This window comes from Rhinatrema bivittatum, chromosome 12 (assembly GCF_901001135.1).
Source record: "Rhinatrema bivittatum chromosome 12, aRhiBiv1.1, whole genome shotgun sequence".
Lineage (NCBI taxonomy): Eukaryota > Metazoa > Chordata > Amphibia > Gymnophiona > Rhinatrematidae > Rhinatrema > Rhinatrema bivittatum.
Window position 1 is genome coordinate 49,651,135 of NC_042626.1, and position 15,112 is coordinate 49,666,246.

Here is a 15,112-nt window from a genome sequence, read left to right on the forward strand (position 1 = left end):
AGAGGTCAAATATCAATCTGTGGAGCACAGATACGTCCAGCAGGTCTCCACGTGCAAAGGAAGAGCCACCATAAGTGCATTCCATAAAAAGGAAGTCTTCCATGAACAACAAAGTCCAGTGCCCTACAATGCAGGGATTTCAGGAGCTGCTTTCAGCTCAGTCCCTCACTTTGCTGAGTCAACATATTGGATTATGTAAAATCAACGATTTACTTGTTTGTACCAATTTGTGATTTATCTTTCCGAAACTCCCAAGGTGAAATGTAAGGCAACTTGAGGGCGATTCAACCTTCATAGTTCTGCAAATGAGTCTCAACAACTAGTATTCCTGGGGAGGGCAGTTTTAAAGGCATTTACCTAGGTGAATAAGTATCTTCCAGGGTAAAGTGGCCCCTCCAGGCTTAGCAACGTACTTTAAGGAGGATGGGGGCATTGTTTGTGAGAGTGGAGTTTGGGCATAAAACCTAATGTCCTGTGTTATATGCAAATGTGTATGCATGTCTTGTGGGGTTAATCTATGCTATATTGCTGGCTGAATTGTTTATTTTTTTTAGATATCTGCTGCCTGTTTAAACAATTTAAAAAAAAAAAAAGGCTCCTCCAATACCTTCCCATAGTGCACATGCTTTTAACGGCATTAAATATAAGAAGAGTGATATAAAGTACCTTAAAACAACTGTTTAATGTATGAAGACTATAGAAACAGAAATTATGTAGCACAATTTACTACATAACCCCTTGAGTTGGAATGACGGTATATAAAATACTTAAATAAAGAGGCGTGCCTAGCAGCATATTTAGTTAGGTTGGGGAAGTATGGGATTTCCCAAAGTACGCTCGCACAAATAGCCAGGGTAAAGAACATGGCCACTTTTAGCTCATGTACCTGGCACCTGATCATTTTCAAAGAGAGACTTTGGCACTTTGCAGACAGAGCAGGATATTTGAAATGGCCTCCAAAAAAAGCTGGGTCAACTGCTCTAAGATTGGCTCTGGGATTCAGAACCTTCAGAATAACTTTAGAGCAGGGATGGTGAACTCCAGTCCTCGAGGGCCGCAAACAGGCCAGGTCTTCAGGATATCCACAATGAATATGCATGAGAAAGATCTGCATGCACTGCCTCCATTGGATGCAAATCTTTCTCGTGCGTGCTCATTGTGGATATCCTGAAAACCTGGCCTGTTTGTGGCCCTCGAGGACTGGAGTTCGCCATCCCTGCTTTAGAGGCAAACTTGAGTTTGGGGGCAAAAAAACCCCAAAAACCCACAAGTGCAAAAAGCCAGCACTTTGCTTGTAAAAATTTGCAAGAGGAACTTTTTCCCCAGGCTTCTGTCTCCTGCAACTTTCAGAAAGGGAAAACACATCCTTGGCAAAAACTGTGCCTTTCAAAAAAAAGCAATGCGGGACCTGGAGTTGCGTGCAAAATCTAGGATGTTTGCACACAACTCAAGTCCCGCATTGCTTTCTGCTTGCACTGGGGTTCTTCTGGGCTACAGAGGACCTGCCATCAAGTCGGGATCTCAACGCCAGGCCACAACTTAGCCTTTCAGAAACATGCATGCATTCACCTCTGCCAAGAATTATCTGCATCCAGACTCTTCAAAAGCTCTCCTGGCACTGAGAAAGGACAAGTCAATGTCATTAGCAGTCCTGGCTTCTCACTGGGGAGAGGGGCCCTGGGAAATCAAATATTTATCTAAAGCCAGAAGGGAAAGTCCATAGCAGAGAGGAGCTCTCTTGACAACCTCCTTCCCATATACTGCCGCCATTCTGAAAGCGGGGATATTATATCCGAGCAAGGCATCGTTCAGGAGACACAGAGGATAAGAGGCAACACGATCGGAAAAGGTTGGCATCAGGGCTTCCATCACGTTGAACAGGAGCTGCTGTGACCCGCAGAAGCAGAGAGAGACAGGATTGCGCTGAGCAAGCAGAAGATCAAGGCTTTTGCTTGCAGAGTGAAAGACAACTCAGCCGGCGACATTTGCCAATATCCTCAGAGCTATGCTGTAGGTCACCGTCAACCCTGAAACGATACCCTGCGGAAAACCTGAACCAGGGCAAAAGAAGGCGACACCGATGCCACGTGCGAAAAGTCACAAATGCACAGCGGCATCAAAAACTACAACTCCGCAAATAGACCAGTCGCAATGGGGGCAACCTTCAAACCAGGCGTTTTTGGGGATGGAGTCCGTGAGTATTTTTTACCCTTGGACTTTGCCCCATGTTCCTAGGTGAAAGAGGTGCCTACTTTAGGACATTTGCACTCGCGTCTTCTGCGGGTACTTTTTGAATGGAAAAATCACACACAAAGGAGGTAATTTTCAAAAGATTTTACACATGCTAAATGGGCTTTTGAAAATGGCTACAACGAATGCAACTTTGACGCAAGCAACCCCTTTGAAAATTGCCTTCATAGACTTGAAAAATCTAACGTCCTTGGCTTATTTTCATCCCTGACCTACATGCCTCCCCCCCCATGAACACTGCCTCTTAACACGGCTAAAATGACTTTTAGCTGCTCTACGTAAGTGGCTTTGACAATTGTCTTCTTACAAAATAAAAGGGGATAACCCCCCTCCCTCTCCAACAGTTTCTCCTCTAGGGTCTACATATTTAGGTCTTATCAATCTCAGATGGCTTCTGGTACAGACCCTGCCCCACCCTGGGGGCTGCTCATTTTGGCTGTTTGGGCCTTGACAGGCAGAAACGGGCGCCTTCTCTCTCTCAGCTCCATTCCCTCAAGAGGCAGAGCTGCCCCCTTTGACATTCTGTAGATAAGGATTTGAGGTCTGGACCATAATGGCGAGTGGAGGCGGGGGTGGCGTCTTGCACACTGCACCGCGGCGACGGGAAACTGTTTGTCCAAGCCCAGAAAGAAACGCACGGCGCCCGAGACATCCGATGAGATGTAAAATGCAGCTACAGAACCTTAGTCCTTGCCGTGTGTATTTCTGAAAGGCGGAGCGGTATATAGAGGGCACATTTCTTTAAAGGTCTGCTGGGCTAATCCTCCTGTAATGTCATTATGACTATAGAGGGACACAGCAAGTGTTCAATCCCTTAAACAATTTCTAAAACAGACTTTACATTTTCAAACCTTTTAGCCACCTTCTTGGCGTGAGACTGACGTACCTGAACCTCGGGGGGGGGGGGGGGGGGGCGTACGTCAACACCTATTAACAGGCCTATTGGAGCAAAAAAACAGACCAACAGCTTTTGAACAATAATATTGCTGGATCTGTTTGTTCCAGCCGTGGCTGCTAGGGACTGGTTACCCTCTGCAGTGCTGCAGCTAAGCCAGATCATCCCATTACGTATTTATGCATTCCACTTTTCCCTCCTCACAATGCTTTGCCTTTATCCTGCCGTATTTTCAGTAGATCTGTTTCTGACCATTTCTCCCCTTTTTTTTTTTTACAATATTGTAACCTTACCCTTGCAGGAGCTTCCAACTCCTCCCAACTTGGTATCATCCTTGAATTTTTGTAGGTACGCTTTCCTTGCCATCGGCCAAGTGGTCAATGAAAACACAGCACGGCTCCGGACTTAAGACCGACCCCCATCCCACACACACACACCCCCCCCCTCAGAGCTGTTTCCTGTAAGCTGTGCATGCACACAAATGCATGCCACGTGCAAGGAAAGAAGTGTGGCATGGCATTTCAAAAGATGCTGCACACAAGGGCTTTACAAAAAAAAAAATTGGGGGGGCGGGGGAACACACATTGCTGGAGAGCTTCCTTGATTTTTGGATTTCCTTTCCAAAGCAAGACTTAACAGGAGTTGCCTACCGTCCCTACCACGGAGGGCTTACTATTGACATTTCTAGCTGGTGCAATGGAGGGTGATGTGTTATGTCCTCCTAGGCTGACACTGAGCTACGTCAGAGTCCATTTTCCCAGCCGGCTCTGCATCCCCTCTTCCAGCGCTACGGTTCTTACATTTTCCTGGCTTCTCTCGGAGCATATCATACGAGAGTGAAAAGTCTTACTGAAGTTAAGGTAATCCCCCTTTACTGATGCCCCAGTCCTTCGCCCACCCTCAGCCTTTTATCCATAGGGCCTTCTAGTCAAACGCAAAAGAAAACAAGGTCGATTTGGCAAGGTCGGTCCATCATAAATCCACGGTGGGCATGTCTTCACATTTTACTGCTGTTTAAGTGGTTGTGGATTACATGTCTGATGCTTTGTTTTAGAAAGTAATAGGTAAGATGTTGCATTTCAGTTGTAGGCTAGGGTCTAGTGTCCGCCATCTTTCCTTGAAAAAAATGAAAATGGTGGGACAGGCTTGTGGTGCCGAATGAAGTGGAAGCCCACAAAGGAGCAAGAGGAAACCCCTAAAATACTGGGTTTTCTTTTCACTGCCACCTTCTCTGCCCTTCCCTTTCCTCTCCCGCCATCTCCTTGGCTTATCACCTTCTCTTCCACCCTCCTTATCATCACCTTCCCTACCTCAGGACCCCGCTCAGAGACATTCATCTGTCGTCCCCCCCCCCAACAACATCCTGCAACTGGAAGCTGTCAGCAAGCAGCGCTCATCTGCTGCTTCCTCCTCTGCCAGTCAGGGCTGGTGGGGCTCACGAGGCCCTGCATGCTTTCACGTGAACAGGGGGGGAGCAGCAGCAGCAGTAGGTAAGCACTGCTCACTTACCCCCCTGCCCTCGTTGGCCAGGTGTTGGGGCTCCAGCGCCAGTTCCAAGTCCTGGAGCCAGCGCGGAGCAGGTCAGTTTTTTGGGGGGTTTTTTTTAGGTATGCTCCAGCACAGGAGCTGAACTGGAGCCAGTATATGGCTGCACAGTTTTACCATAGTATTTTATAACCCTTACTAAGATATCTTTGTGTTTTATAAAATACGTGGATCTCTATCCTGCAACATATGCACGCATGTAGGCTTTTATGCAAATACATGCAATGCAACGAAACCTGTCTAATGCACTGAACACGCGTACTTTCCCTATTTGTAAAACACAGGCCATATTTTGCATGCAGGACTTCCTTGCGCATATCAGGATTTATGTGCGTAAGCCGTCTAATTTCAAAACGTGCGCGTCAAGGAAATTACCAGTTTTATCAATTAGCCCATCAGTTTGCCCGGTCCAGTTATAAATCTGCTTTTTGACATTGCCATGCAATTAGCCCTCTCTCTTTTTTTTGGAGGTTTCCTTAACATCTCCGTGCACTCAGGCAAGGGCGAAAAAAGGAGGGGTGGTGGGGAGAATTCTCTCCCCCTCCTTCCTTTCATTAAAGTCCCTTGGCCCCTACTCACTCATTCCTGGCACTTTCCACCTAGGCATGAACATGGAGTCTACAGCGGCGAGCCCGCTGGCAGGGTGGGTGATAGAGGGTGGTCTAATAGAGCTCGATTAACACATAAAAGGTTCAATTACTCATATCTGTATGAGGTGGGATAGATACCTGAACGCCCTGTGTCTGCAGCTGATCCCATCCAGTTTCTCTTATTCACAAATTGCTCCACAGCCCTATATGTTGGTGTAAAGGCCGCGTTAACCTTTCTGCGTATGCTGCTCATAAACCCACTTGGCTCCTGCTCGATTGCATCATAAAAACCGAAGCAGGCCGCACTCACAGTTGCAAGACTTAATTAAATGCAGATAGGTGTTAAACGTATTCCGGATGTCTGCGGTTATTTTTCTAAAAAAAGCATCAAGGTGGAGAGCTGCACGCAAAACTCTACAGGCCTGCCTGGCCAATGCAAGAACCGCAGGGGTCCAGGTCTCTAGAAAACGCATCACTGACCAGGCGCTCAACAACCTGCAAGTCAGAAGCGACATACTAAATCTTCACTTCCGGAGAAGGATGGCACCCGAACGGAACTCACTGCACCAGTGGCTCAGCCTTACCAATCCCCTGGACTGGGAGTCATTCCATTACCTCTGACGTGGACTGGAAGAGGTGCTGCGTCTTCCCAGTCGCGCCTGGACCATGCCTGTCGTATGCTTAATGTTTCCCAGGTGTCTTCACATTATCTGCCTTTGCTTCCACGAGTCCTTGCTGTTCTTCCCATAATGAGAGGAACCAATCCCAATATTGGCAGCAACGCTACATCCTTAGGCAACCTTGTGGGTCCTTCCTGTTTTACAGTGAAGCGCCAGGCATCAGTGTCACAACTGAATGGGAGCACGATGCCACCCATTGCACCGACATTTATGAAGGGTCGGGCAGGACTTTATTTTACACCAGTGACATGCAAGAAAAAGGTCCACATGGGTTGTTAGCCTTGTCCCTAATCCAGAGAGGCCTATGAAATTGTACCGGTGCGTAAGAGCTTGTATGGGTGAGGGTCCCCTGCCCCCCCCAGGTCTCAGGCAGGGTTGTGATTGGGTGGGACTTAATTACTCAGGATGGCGTGTGGCAAAGGAATGCATGCCAGGGAGACTGAACGGGAAGCCATGGAGGGACGTGGAACAGAGGCTCTTTAGAAGCTGTTGGTTTCTTTACCTTCCCCTGGCTCACTAAATTCTTTGCACAAAAGGGTGGCGCAGAGCCAGATCATGTACTGGCTCCCCATCCACTTCCACGGAACAGTTCAAGCTTCTCCTACATATCTACAAATGCCTTCCCTCTGCAACGCCTCATTACTTTCTCTCTTATCTCTCACTACATGGCTCTTCGTGACCTCCTCTCATCCAGCACGTTGCTCTCATCTGCGCCTCTCTCTTCTTTTGCCAATTCCTGACTCCACGCTTTCAGCCTTGCTGCACTGGAACTTACTGCCTCCTCTCTGGCCATATTCAATCAGCTACAAGCCTTCCTTTTTTTAGGCTGCTTTAAAATCTTAAACTCTGGCTCTCTTGGATCATAGCCTTGTTGATTTTAACTGTGTTTTCTCTAATAAATACATTTCCTGAAGCATTTTTTTTTGCCTTGACTAGATTCTAAGCTCTACAGGGCAAGGACTCTCCCTTACAATAGTCCCTACAGAGATGAGAAGTATTAGTAGTAGTAGCCACAATGAGTTAACAACAATTCACATATGTGCTTCTTCTCTATGACTTGGTGTGTAAAATGACAGGAAGCATTTCCTATGTTCAAAGATTCCATTTCCTACTATAATTTAGAGCCGACAACAAACAAACCATGTTTATTTCACAGAAGTGATTGCTGACCACACTCTATAAATCCTTTTGACACAAGGCACATTCTTATGTAAGACTGCTTACAGAATCTAGCCCACACCGATCCCAGTATATAATGAGTGAAACCTTCATTTAGTAACCAGGGGTTTTTTTTTGTGTTTCCTTTGCAGGCAGCGTTCCTGCCAAGCCATGCGGGGTCTCATTCACATCCATCTGCCACCCCTCCTGCCTGGACCTGTCCCAACACAGCAGTTACAGGTCACCAGCCAAGCACAGTACCGATTAAGATGTCCTCTTCTGAGGCCATCACCGAACTGTCCAGCAGATGGCACTCTTGAACAAGGCCTACCATGTAGTGCCATCCCAAAGGCCTGTTAACACTGCTACGCCACAGTCCCATTATATATGCTCACTTTAAAAACTGGTTCCTGAAAAGATTTAAAAAAAACAAAACAAACAAAAACAAAAAACTGGATTATTAGTTTGGTCACCTAAACCAATTGGCTTATACAGTATGTCTAAACTAGAATGCTTTAAATGAGCCATTTTAATCCAAACACTGGAGGCTACAACCTAGCCAGATCTTGAAGGTGCATCTATCACTAGCTGCGATGATATTTACTGGACTGACGTAAGAATTATGCAGAGATGATGCTGTATGTGAGCTCTGTTGACTATCTAGGTCCCCCCTTCAGATGTGCAGCAGCAATACTGAGGGACATATACAATACAATACATTTCTTTGCTTGAACTTTGCTGTCACATTTGAAGAAATGACCTATGTATCAAAAATTCCCTTTAATTTGCTCCAGCTGCCAGACCCTCCTCCAAAATATTTTCCAATGTTCTTTTGTAGATATTTAGTGTTGCAATAACTGGCACCATATTCCACCACTCTTTGACCCATAGAATCCTTTCCTCTGACAGTGATGAAATATATTTCCCTTTGAAATACGCAAGGTCACAGAATATTGAGGAAGGGACCTCAAGAAGTGACCTAGTCCATCCTCATTCCTCTGGACTGGAACAGCCATGCCAACACCATCCCAGAGAGCTTCCCCTAACCTGCTTTTAGAAACCTCCAGTGCTAGATATCCCAGCACCTCCCTGGAGAACATCTTCCAGTTTTTGGCTCTCTTCATGGTTGGGAAGTCCTTCCAAGGCTCCCTCGCCTGTAACTTAAGCCCATTCCTTCTTGTCCTATCACATGCCTAGTGGAGATGGCGAACCATCCCTTCCCTATACCTAAGCGCTGCTAGCCAGCCATCCCTGACCTCTTTACGGTAAATAAACCTAACCTTTCTTTCACAGGTCATTTCGTCAGTCCCCTCAAAGTCGGTGGGGGTCTTTCTCTGGATTTTCTTCAGTTTCTCTACACCGTGCCAAAAACAGGCAGCGTTCTCTGCGAAAGGCCTCCGCAGTGTGAGAGAATGACTTTACGTGTCATGTATGCGAAAAGCCAGCTGATACGACGACATGTACTTCTACAATGTACTCAAATCCTGTGGGGGTTTTTTTTTTTTTTTTTAAAGAAAAATGGCTTCAGGTTGGATAGTCTTTCAGTGAAGGGTGGAAAACAACGAAATAAGATTGGTAAGTTATTCCATCCCTCCACCCGTGGGTGATCCTACAACGCCAGGTTAAGTCCCTTTACATGCAGGCTCTTAAACGCTCCCTGCAAGATTTGATAAGGTGGGATAGGATGGCAAATATCTTAAGTCCAAAACAGGGAAGAATGAATCTCTCTGATCCCTGTGAATTTTGCTTAGTACAGTATATCCAGTGGGGGCAGGTGTGTAGATGTTTCCAGCATTTATACAGCACACGTGACATACCTGTAAGTGCAGGGCTGAAAGGGCCAAAGTGTGTTTCATCCAGTGTGTGCAACAGGGGAGTGGGTGTGCTCTGCCATAGGGGGACAGTGCCTTATACAACAGGAATTTGCACGCGTTATGTCAAGAGGTGGCATGGACAGTGGCTATTGAAAGTCTACACCCCTTTGACAATTTTTAACAGTTTGTTGAGTCAATGCATGAGATTTGCTGCATTTAAATAAGGAATTTCCCTCCCCCCCCATCAACACCAGAATTCACACTTTTCAGGGCCAAAAAATGTTTTATGGGGGTAACAAAGCATATACATGTACTAAACAACAAAACTTAAATCCAACAGCTCGCTAAGTCTCCACCGCCCTGAGTCAATACATGGTAGAAGCATGTTTGACAGCAATCACAGCTGGGAGAGGTCCCCACCAACTTTGCACACCTAGATTTGTCAATATTAGACCATTCTTCTTTCACAAAACTGTTCGAGCTCTGTCAAGCTCCTTGAGGAACATTAACGGACAGCAATCTTCAAGACATGCCACAGATTTTCGATGAGATTGAGATCGGGGCTCTGATTGGGCCACCCTAGGACATTTACCTTTTTGATCCTTTACCACTCAAGTGTGGCTTTGGCAGTCTGTGTCAGGTCATTGTTATGCCGAAAAGCGAACTGCTGTCCCAGTTTCATCGCTCTTGCAGAGGGCAGAAGGATTTCCTCACTAAATTTTCTGAACTTTTCTCCTTTCATTGTCTGTGCTACCTTGCTCAGTGCCCTGCCAATGAGAAACATCCCCATGACCTGAAGCTGCCACCACCACCACCACACTTCACAGTAGGGATGGTGTTCTCTGGGCGATGTGCCATGTTGAGTTTGCACCACATGCATTCAGGCCAAGATTGTTCTACTTTAGTTTCCTCAGACAACAAAAATGTTTGGCTACAGTATCCCCTGGGTTTTCCACTTCAAATAGGATGCAAGGTGGGCTTTTTTTTGAGTAGTGGCTTCCTTCTTGACACCGTACCAGATAGGCCAGATTTGTGGAGCGCTTGGGATAGTGTCGTCACAGGCACACTTTGAGCAATCTTGGCCATGGAAGCCTGTTGCTCTTGGTTGCCTCTCTGATCACTCTCCTCTTTGCTTGGTCATCCAGTTTGGAGGGATGGCCTGATCTAGCCAGTGTCTTCATGGTACATATGGCATTTCGCACTTCTTGATAATCATCTTGACTGTGTTTCAAGGAAAATTCAAGAACTTTGCATTTCTTTTATACCCGTCCTCGGGCTCTGTGCCTTGCCACAATTTTGTCCTAGATTTCTTTTGACAGCTCCTTGGTGCACATGGTTGGGTCTTTACTTTGAAATGCACTACCCAGCTGAGAGAGTCGACAGGAACTGCTGAATTTATCCTATCATGTGAATCAATACAATTTAATACAGATGGGGGCCTAATTCACTTGGTGGGTGCTTTTGAAGGGGATTAATTACATCAGAGCTTTCAGTGTTTAGGACTGCTACAGAAGTAAAAGGGAGTTAAGACACTTAACCAATGTCATAATGCCTCTATATCGCTCCAGGGTGAGACCACACCTTGAATACTGTGTACAATTCTGGTTGCCGCATCTCAAAAAAGATATAGTTGCGATGGAGAAGGTACAGAGAAGGGCAACCAAAATGATAAAGGGGATGGAACAACTCCCCTAGGAGGAAAGGCTGAAGAGGTTAGAGCTGTTCAGCTTGGAGCAGAGACGGCTGTGGGGGGATATGATAGAGGTCTTTAAGATCATGAGAGGTCTTGAACGAGTAGATGTGACTCGGTTATTTACACTTTTGAATAATAGGACTAGGGGGCATTCCATGAAGTTAGCAAGTAGCACATTTAAGACTAATAGGAGAAAATTCTTTTTCACTCAATGCACAATAAAGCTCTGGAATTTGTTGCCAGAGGATGTGGTTAGTGCAGTTAGTGTAGCTGGTTTCAAAAAAGGTTTGGATAAGTTCTTGGAGGAGAAGTCCATTAACGGCTATTAATCAAGTTTACTTAGGGAATAGCCACTGCTATTAATAGCATCAGTAGCATGGGATCTTCTTAGTGTTTGGGTAATTGCCAGGTTCTTGTGGCCTGGTTTGGCCTCTATTGGAAACAGAATGCTGGGCTTGATGGACCCTTGGTCTGGCCCAGCATGGCAATTTCTTATGTTCTTATTCCACATTTTTATTTCTACTTCATTTTCTAAGGAATTCTGCAATATATTTTTCACTTGGTGGTTGTGGAGTGGATGTGTGGATACATCTTCTAATCACAGGGTTAATGTAGGCAACAGAAGAGGGTATAAGCTTTCTATAGCCTCTACATACCAGCATATATCAGCACACACAGCTGTGCACATGTATGTTACATGCATAGACACTAGAGCATATGACAGGTCTGTAGCAGGTCAAGGGGATAAAATAAACAGGCAACTGTAAGATTCTCTTAAAAAAACAAACGCCTAAATTTAATTAATCTATTTTAAACTCATTCTTCAGCCAAACTTTACTTGCAGTTCTTCAGAAGCTATACATGAGCTCCAAGTAGGATAGGCTGGAGGGAGTTCTGCAAAGGTGGGAGTTTTCCCCCCCTCTCTCTTCTTTAGGATATTCGTGAAAAAGGAATTTCCTAAATAAAAAGCATTGGACTTCGGTCTCATTTTAAATCAGCCCAACTCCACCCAGGCCTGGCGCGACCAAGTGTGCATATCATGCATTTGCATGGGGCGGCGAGCCACTGGCAGAGCTTAACCTGATAGCAGCTGAAGGAGGAGAGAGGCTGCAGACCGCCAGCAGAGGGCAACTCGCCAGTTTTTATTTGCATGTGCCTGAGCCCATGCTTCCGCACTCAGCTTCTGCTCCCCCCCCCACAAGCAGGAAGGCCGGTGGGCCGTGGTGGAGCTCATCACATCATGGCTCAACGACAACAGGAGGCTCTTGGGTATGTGGGGGTCTGTGAGAGCATGTGTGTGTTTGTCTTATGAGAGCCTATGTGTTTGTGTTAGAACCTGTGTGTATGTTTATGTCTGTGTGAACACATGTGTATTTGTGTGTGTCTGTTAATGTGTCAGAGAGCCTGTGTGCTTGTGTATATGTTTGTGTGTCTGTGAGCCTGTGTGTCACACATAGGCTCTCACAGGCACACACACTCATAATGTAGCTGTGAGGGAGAGGGAGCCTGTGTATGTGAGAGAGAGAGAGAGTGTGTGTGTGAGAGGATGAATGTGTTATTGTGCGTATCTGTGAGAGAGACGATAAAAATTTGTATGGCCCTACCGCCCCCAATCCATGATGTTCTCAGGGTGACTGGAAATCAAAAGATCCCAGGTATGGAGAGCAGGATATTTTTAAATCCTTATTAGCTTTAATTTTGGGTGTAATTTGATGTTTCAGCTCTTTTGAAATATTTAATTGGGGGGGGGGGGGGGAATAGAACATTTTTAAGTTATTGGAATTTTTCTTCATCAGATGTTTTGGAAATTTTGGATAATCTTATTCATTATCTGGTTTGAAATATGTATTCTTTTTGCGAATATGATTTTACTATTATGATTGTTTTTTTATTTCTTGATTTTATTATTTAATGTTTTTATGAAGAATGGTAATGTTTCTATTTTTTTGTTTTGTTCTGCTTGTTGTGGGTTCCAGTTCAGTTCTTCTCAGTACGATTCTGTTTATACTCTGATCTCTTTATTCTGTATTTGGTCAGGGTCTGCATATGTGACCGAGGTGAGGGGGTGGGGGGAGTGTCAGTTTTTAAAAATGTAGATTACAGGCGGCTTTATGTGATGGGCCGTGATAGAGGCTGAATGAATGGGGGGGGGCAGCAAAATACCGAGCACCAGCCCTGGCTCCACAGCTCTTTAAATAGAACTTATCCTACAATGACTTTCCAGCTCTGATTTCTTACAGGCATAAAAGTCTCATGGACGTTCCATATGGGGGAGAGGATCCTGGTCAAAAATCCAAAACCAAGCTTCGTATTTTTCCTCCCCTACTTGTCTCACTTGATAAATGCAAGCGTGGGGTTTAGTGGAGGAGTGGCCCAGTGGTCAGAGCAGCGGGGCTCAGAAGCAGGGAAGCCAGGGTTCAAATCCCACTGCTGCTCTGAGTGTGACCTTCAGCAAGTCACTGCACCCGCCACTGCCTCAGATCCAAACTTAGACTGTAAACCTTTTGGGGTAGGGAAATACCTACTACAGGTGCCTCTGGCCTTGAGCTCAGATTTGGAAAGGTGAATAATTAAATCCAACTTTAGCCCACCTCACAACAAACAATGGACCAGGCATGATTTCAGAAAGGACACCCATTCTGCTCCCTCCCTCCCTTTTACAAAAGGTCAGTGGAGTCAGTTCATGACCTATAGAAAACCAGTTTCTCTCCACCCGTCTAGGTCTGAATAAGTTTCCCGACCTTTCAAAATTCACATTCATTTTGAAAGTTTGCCTCACCCCCTTCCTCTTTTTCCTAGAGGTGCCGACTGGCTGAATGTCTGAAAAAGCACAGCTCCATCTTCATGCATGCAATGCAAAACCAGGACTGGATTAACTTGTTCTCTATGACCTGGTAACCTTAGCCTTCCCCCCCCACTTCATCTCCCTTGAAGTTTCTCTTGCCTTGATCATCTGCTTCCATAGAGTTCAGCGGCATCCGTTCATATCAAATGTGCTGTGCGCCCATGGGGGATCTCCTCCTGCAGTCTGAGAAAGTTGTACCTACCCCCCCCCCCCGTCACAAGTGACTCAGCAGGTCAGGAGGTTGGGTACTAATTGCTGTACTTTTCATTTAACCTCAGGCACCGAACGGCTGAAGTCGGCAGGGAGGTGCAGAAGAGTGAGCATACTACAGAGGCTGATGCTGTGCTTCCCTCCCTCACCCTCAGGAGTACCTTCCCCCTGCACGATACTCTGCAGTCACTATGTGCACGCCGGAAGGGGAGCGAGACCCTGAGCCATCAACGTTATCATTCCAATTCCCTTCTGAACTACAAATCCATGCATGCAATGGGACAACGTGGGGACATCTGCCCGTTGCTTAGGACCTTGAATTACCTGGTGACTTTCAGGAATGAAATTCCAAGGAGGGACAGGTAAAAAAGAAGAGGAAAATGAGTATATGTGCATAAATGGAGGACTTGGGCGGTGGGGGTGAATAAAAGGGACAGAGATCAGAGGAAGATTAAGAGGAAAAGGAGAAAAGCAGAGGAAAGGGATGGAGAGGAAAAATTTGCATGGAAAAAAAAAGGAGAGGAAAGGTGGAAGGAGGAAGAAGATAGGAGAACAGAGACTGATGAGGTGAAGGGGAGGCGAGAATGAGAATCTGCCAAGACAGGAGTCCAATACTGAAGGAGAGCACTGAAAGCAACTCTTGCCTGGGTGCCATTTTCTTCAGCGACTGCCTTAATAGCACTGGGTCGTTCTCTGTAACTAAGCACAATGGCTTTAAAGGTTTTGGCACAGAAGGGTTAGCGCAGGACAGACTACTGACCACATGGCTTCCAAACAGGAAGCATTCTCTGGCTGAGGTCTTGTGAGGCTTAACCTCTGCTCTTCCTCCCCTGGCAATCTCTAAGGCTGGGCGCCGTCTGTAGTGCATGCCCAGGACCCATAAACAAGGGAATGGTTTCACTTCTCTGTCACGCAAGGCTTGTGAGCGAGCTCTGACGGGTGGTGACAGATAGTGAGATTAGACAATGATGACCACGTCAACCGAGGAGTTAAAAAGAAGTAGTGAAAGGACGTGCTCACAGAAAATCGGGACGCTTGCTGAGCTTCGAGTGTGGGAAGATCCTTAGCTTGCTAAGCTCTGGCCTGGGAAACAAACTTTACTTGCAGTTCTTCAGAAGCTATACATGAGCTCCAAGTAGGATAGGCTGGAGGGAGATCGAAAGGCTCAGCCTCCTGCCTCTCTGGAAGGTTCCCTAGTGGTGATCCCGGAGAGGGCAGGAAGAAAATCCCAGACTATTCTGCCTCCAACCAAAAGAAATGAATTCCTAATCCCAGATCTGGCATCTACCAGGGTTAGCAGCTAAATATCAAACTGGAGCACTGCAGCCCTAGGTTTAATCATCACCAGTCTTGCTGCATGCTTCCTTGCCCCGTTGCTTGACCCTCAAGCCAACGGGTCCCCTGCAAGAGCCTCATACATCTTTTAGAAGGG

General features: G+C 46.1%; 1 protein-coding gene across 4 annotated transcripts in view; it reads right to left on the reverse strand.

The window, feature by feature from the left end:
* The window catches only part of LOC115073856 (inactive phospholipase C-like protein 2), a 109,954-nt gene that overhangs the window by 44,615 nt on the left and 50,227 nt on the right, over window positions 1–15,112 (reverse strand). The gene's annotated exons all lie outside the window — the stretch shown is intronic.